This window comes from Mastomys coucha, unplaced genomic scaffold (genome assembly GCF_008632895.1).
Source record: "Mastomys coucha isolate ucsf_1 unplaced genomic scaffold, UCSF_Mcou_1 pScaffold15, whole genome shotgun sequence".
Classification (NCBI taxonomy): Eukaryota; Metazoa; Chordata; class Mammalia; order Rodentia; family Muridae; genus Mastomys; species Mastomys coucha.
This window is the reverse complement of record NW_022196897.1, coordinates 48,478,490-48,485,078: the sequence shown is the minus strand read 5'-3', so window position 1 is coordinate 48,485,078 and position 6,589 is coordinate 48,478,490.

Sequence of the window (6,589 nt, the reverse complement as noted above, 5' to 3'; positions counted from 1 at the left end):
GTTGTGGGACTGGCTGCAGAGCTTGCACCCAAGGTCTGCTCTGGACCACAGCCCAGACAGACTGGAAGGAACCCCCAAATGCTTTCTTTTATAAGTCGCCTTGGCCATGGTGTTTTATCACAACAATAGAAAAGTAACCAAGACAGTGAACAAAGGCTGAACAGTTGATGGTTGTAGGCCTGAAAGCCAAAGCAACCGGTAGCTACTCCGTCCTGGATGAGCAGAATGAGCAGGACCAATGATACAGAGCTGGAGCGAATTAGTATTCAGAGGCTTAAGACTCTGTGGAAGCAGCAGCTCAAACCATCACCTATTCAGTATGGGTTGTGTAGAAATGTTTGCAAGGTAGCCTCTCACTCTTCCAGAGCCCTTCCCCCAGCCTATTGAAAGGTGTTGCTCTCACTTTCCTGACCCACATGCCAATCTTGTCTGGAAACACCTTCACAGACCCATGTAGAACTTGCTTTATGAATTTCTAGGTATCTTTCAGTATAGACAGGTTGACAAGCAATATTCAGCTTTGCAGCCACCTTCTGCTTTCCTCCTCTGAGATCTGGTCATACAGGCATTCTCCACTCCATCTGCCATGAAAGTAAGTCATAAGTCACTCACTGTATGGGCGTTCTGCTTTATATACTAAGGAAAGAATGCTGGGGAGGGAGGGAGTCCAAGGAAAATCTAAACAAAGAAGCTTTTCTGAGCACTCCTACTCTGTTTCTTTCCTTCACATCAGGCCTTTTGTCCTCCGGTCTTGTTTCTGCATAACTGCTCAAAGAAGCGATGCTTTTTTCCTGATCTTCCTTTCTGAGGCTCACGTCACACAAAACTTATTAAATGAATTTGCATAATTTTTCCCTCGTTAATCTGCCGTCTGTTGCAGCACTGTCGGTCATGATCTTGTGATGGATGAGAAGCATAATTGTCTGTCCCTGTAGCTCTCACACTCTGCGTCAGATTCGTTCAGGCTTAGCTCTCATAGTTAGCACCACAGGTTCTTGAGACTGTACTTTTGAATCTCTGAAGGGACTGACTGCCACAGATCATTCCTAAAGGTTTATTCTGGGGATTCTTACCCTTGTGATTGGATGCAGTTAAGACTAATGGAATCATTAAAGCAGATCTTAAAGGGAAATTTGGCAGAAATTCTATAAAACGGATATTTGAATATCAAATATCTAAAATGAAAGCTGTAGGCTTGGTTAGTCGGAACTACAAAAAGTGCTAAAGCAAACAATCTTAGAAAACATCACTGATTAAAGAACAGATGAGTTGAAGACTGGCAAGTGACAAAGAGAACGTCTGATGGTGCGGAAAAGCTGAATGGGCATGTGACAGTCATGAGTCATGCTTTTATTACTGAGCTTGGTGCAAACAGTCATTAGTTTCAGTAAAAGCTACTTAAATGGAAAATATATCTGTTAATAAGATGAAATCAACTCATATATTACTTTGGGATCTCCCCCTTCTAACTTAATCCTTGATTGACTTCCTCCTTTTCAGACTTTACATGAGAGAAACAATACTGATGGTAATAATATTAATGGTTCAGCAGACACGCGTGTATTCTATATAAGTTAACTCTGAGGTTCAAAGCTTATTAATCGGACCTACTGTGTCTACATAGTACCTACTTTCATATTTTACTCTATATACTGAAGAAACCATTCTGTTTCCAGAGACACTGACATTATTATGACTGGATTTCACTGGAGTTCTGCATGACAAATACTTGAGTTACTTTTAAGCAGGAAAATTCAAGCCATGTCCTCTTCAGCAGGCTGTGTACCAAAGAAATCAAATACTCAGGACAATATTGGCAGGGTCTTAGCTAGCTCCTTTGTTTACAAGTACAGTAAAAAAAAAAAAAACACTAAAAAAGGAACAATTTTGTATTTTCAGATCCTCAGTTATATTGAATGCTTGGGCAGGCATTTTTGATGGGGTGAAAAAAATCAATCAAAGAGCTTTAATGACAGACAAACATATTGCAGATTTTTTTCTCCCAATGAGGGACTGTGTACTCCCTTCCAGGTGTTACATCAACAAAGGAACGGATCTGGTGAGTGCGGCTCTGGCTGGTTGCTAGCTGCCACTCAACTTTTGCCTCAGCTTTTGGGCTATGTACATCTTGAGCAGCACTTTATGGTATTCCTGATATGATGTATACTGCTTCCTATTAAACAAAGGATGGAAGGACATCTCATCTTGAGATTTGTCCATTTTTAAGGTTTTCAGCTAATAATAATAATAATAATAATAATAATAATAATAATAATAGATGGGGAAAATAATCTTGTCCTAACTAGAAACTCTAAAAAGAACAGCAACAACCAAAAATATGTATCCAATTTTGATAGACCAGTCAGTGACCTTTGCACTGCAGAACAAAATTCACTATGAATTCTAAGGTTGGGGCACTGGGTCTGTGGGTTTTCAGAGGAAGAAAGTACAGGCACTTTCTGGAAAGTGACTTCTGAGAAACAGTAAATGACTGGCAGAAGAAAACACTGGAGGCCAATAGTGCAGAGAAGAGACAAGAGTATGTGATTCCTAGACGCACAAGTGTCTTTAGATCTAGATCATAAGTGACTGGGTATAAGAAATGTGACTAATTTAAAATATTAATATGAAATATATGCTCAGAACCAGCCCCCATCATCTATTTTTCTGTAAGATCAAGATGTGGTGTGATGCTGAGGCTGAGGCAAGAACTCCTAAGTTTGGTTACTTCCTATTGCTTCAGCTTAAACTGTACAAGTAAATATATTTTAGAAAATAAAAATGGAAGGAGAATTTACTTATAATCTTATAACTCTGACCTTTTCTCTATCCGTTTTCTCCAAATACATGAACTATTTAGTGTCAGTCACACATATTTTTGCTCATGTTCCATAATGATTATTTATAACTGCAAAATAGTCATTGGATGGATACTTAAACTGTATTTCCATTGTTGAATTATTTTTAGCTCATTATCCTTTTAAGAAAAGTGCATCATCAAGATACGTTTGGTCTTTTTTGTTTCATTTAAAACACAGTTTCTTTATGTCTCATTTTCCTTTTAACGAGTAGCCTATGCTTGTCTCTTATATTCTAAAATGTATAAGGTTAACATAATTATTGGAATTATATTAGTGATTATTTTAATGAGCAGCACTCAAACCCTAGAGACTTTCAGAACCAGCTAGGTTGCTTATTTCTTGGCTCCATTCTCAGATATTCTAATTTAGTTGGTCTGGGGTGTGGGAGAGGCATTCTCATATTGAGGGTTACAGACTGCACGTAGGCAAACACTTTTAAGGGAAATGCAGGCTATCTTAGTTGTTAGCAAGGCTAACCATGGAATGCTGGAGGTCTGCATTCAGATAAAAGGAAAAGGCAGCTGCTAAACTTGCATGAATCTTGTAACTAGAACTTCAGAGTCTACTTTGGCTTTATTCACACACTCACCAGATAAGACAGTAAAAAATATGAAGATAACATCTAGTTCTGAACTGGAAGGGAGGGGAGCTGGGCCACCATGCATGCTAGTGAGGGGGTGGAGCAGGGAACAAGCTATAAGGAGGATCATATGATCTCAGGGATCACTTGGTGCTTTCAATAATAACAGAGTATTTAATAGATATCTGATTGGCTTTTATAGTTTGATGAATCCAAAGGCTTAAACTTATGCTCAACACTAATGAAAAAAATATGTTTTCCACCTTATCAGAATAAAATATCTGTAGGCTTATCATACTTCCTCCCAAAGCACTGGAGGGTAAAAGTGTGATTAGAACTCAATATGTTTGTATATACTGTTCTCCTATTTTAGTGTCCATCATGAAACCCAAAGTATTTGTCAAACTGTTCTTTTCCCTTTATTTCTCAAAATAAGCAATGAGTGGGCAGATATCATTCCTGTTTTATAATCACACAGAGAGGAGCACTGAAAAGTGAAGTTCTTTGCTTGCAATCTTGCTTCAGCTATTTTGAGCTCTTTTGTGGGATTCTTGATGGGCTGAGGTCATGCACTTTTTTTTTTTTTTTATTAAGCCTTTGTAAATGTTACAGTAGGATTAACACTGCTGAGAGATAATTTTCTGCGGGTCTCTGACATTTTTGTATGCCGTAGGAACAGAGGCATAATCTGGTATTGCTGGATACATTTTCAAAATGGCTTGTACAGCAAATAGGTTTTGAAGATAGAGTCTCAAGAGCCTACAACAAGCATGCTTGCTGTTCAGTAGAAGAGATTGGAGCCCCTTAAGTTCAGCACAGCATTCTTGAAATGTAGCCCACTGCATGTACATGAATATATGTGGACACATTTATACCCCTTCCGTGGGGCACAAAGACAGGAAAGAACTGTCCAAACAAACAAACATACCCACATAAACCACGGTACTCAGGAAGCTTTTTCACCATCAGTTATAAAATTTGTTGTCTTTGACCCAAGATGTCATCAGTCAGCAAGATCCACTAAATCATGGCAGGCTAACTTATTAATCAGTAAAATTAAATTCTAGAGCCAATTATTTGTATTAAAGAGTGGAGATCAGGGGCTGGAGAGATGACTCAGTGGTTAAGAGCGCTGTCTGCTCTTCCAAAGGACCCAGGTTCTATTCCCAGCACCTCCTGTGGCAGCTCACAACTGTCTATAACTCTGGTTCCAGGGGATCTGACACCCTCACATCACAGCACATAAAATAAAATATAAAATAAATTTTAAAAAGAGAAGTTCAATCGAAATCTGTGCAATAGACATGTATATAATGCCCAGTAGAATCTAGGTCTTCTACTGTAAATTCATGGTATGTGATCTTCAAAGTTCAGCAATAAAAGAAACAAGAGAAGCCAAACCTTCCCAGAATATTTGGTATAATTAATTAGTTAATTAATTGCAGAGAGTGAGCAGAACAAAAGGGTAGTACCCATAGGCTGGTTCTTTCTGCTTATGTCTTCTTTGTTTTCTTTCCACGAACCTCCTTCCCTGTGTCAGACTCCCAAGGTAAAAATCAACCAGTGAAATGCTTGCTTAACCAGCACTTTCACATTCCAAGACTATGTAAATGACAATGAAACCCTGGCAGTATGTGCAGATTCTCTTGCATACTAGATTCAGAAAAGAAAATATGGTCTGCCTTGACTCTCACTGCTGTCAAGTGTTTAAATTGTCCTTCCAGCATATATTTAAAACACATTGTCATTGCAATGTTACCAAACAGTGAGCAAGTCAATGTATCTGAGACCACACAATGATTGACATTTTATAAGTCAAACAGAGAGATACGGAACCTCATTCTGTGACTGCTGTTTCCAGCTCTGAGGACGGCTGATACAGTTTTTTGACAGTGTGGAGAGATGTGTAATGTTGGTTCATAACCACAAGCTGTAGAGTCAGAAGGTAGCCTTAACTTGGTGACTTGGCACATGTTGCTTTCTTAAATGAGAATGAAGTGAGACTAAGAACAACAATGTCACCAACACATTTGCATGCAGTTGTTCTTTGCTGCGAATGTGTTCATGCTTGTGCATGTGTGTGGGTGCATGCGTGCATGTGTGTGTGTGTGTGTGTGTGTGTGTGATTTTATAATTCCCAGCTTTTTAAACCTTATTTTCAAAAGCTAGGCGTATCTTACAAACATACTGATATGTGGCCATGTGGGTCACTGTCACATGTGAGTGAGCAAGCTTCTTGCCCTTAATTAAAATCCTTTACCAAGTTGTTTTTGTTATTTTTACAAATCATCAAGTTCACCTAAGACTCAACTTAAAAAATTAACTTTCCACCTTATATGAAAAGACAGCCTGACCTTAGAATCTTGTTCTAGCTAAATCGCTGCCTCTTTCACACTTCAGAGGAGTCAGGGCTGAACATTTTTCTCATGCCTACATTGTGAGCCACTGTAGAAAGTAGGAACTATATTTTTCAACCTATGTTTCATTAAATATGGTTCAGTGCCCGCCAAGGCACTGTTGGTTGATACATTTTTTATCAAATGAGAAGAATGAATAAATGTCAATAGTTTAACAGTGGCAGGGATATTAAAGAGCTTTTCAGGTTCTCTGGGTCATGCTTTCAGAGGTTACTCTTTCTATTGACATATTTTTCAGCTCTAATGACTACATCTCACTTTATATGTCTTTTCCCTGCTAATTAATCTTACCACAGTTCACAATCCTCAGAAAATAGCAAGGTTATTCACCAAAGAGTGTTTCCTGACCCCTACTCCCTTATTAAGCATCCCTGGCACTGGTTTTGACTTCCCCAAAGAGTTGTTATATAGACTTCATATCATTTAGAGAGAGAAAGAAGAGAACAATATGATCAATGAAATTAAAGCTTTTGCATAATTAGTTGAAAAGCACCTTTTGCCTGGCACCACTTCAATCTTCTTTCCCAACAGCTGCTAAGTCATTTTCATATCCCTGGCTGCTTTCTCCAAGCACAAACACACCTGTTCTCCCAGTTCAGCATCCATTTTATGTTGGCGCCTTGTGAGCAGGAGATGGGAGTGTGTTTGACTTGCATCAGAGAGCTGAATAATCATCTTGATTCTGAGATGGCAGTAGTCCACTTTGGCAGAGGTAGGCAGCTGAGCACTGG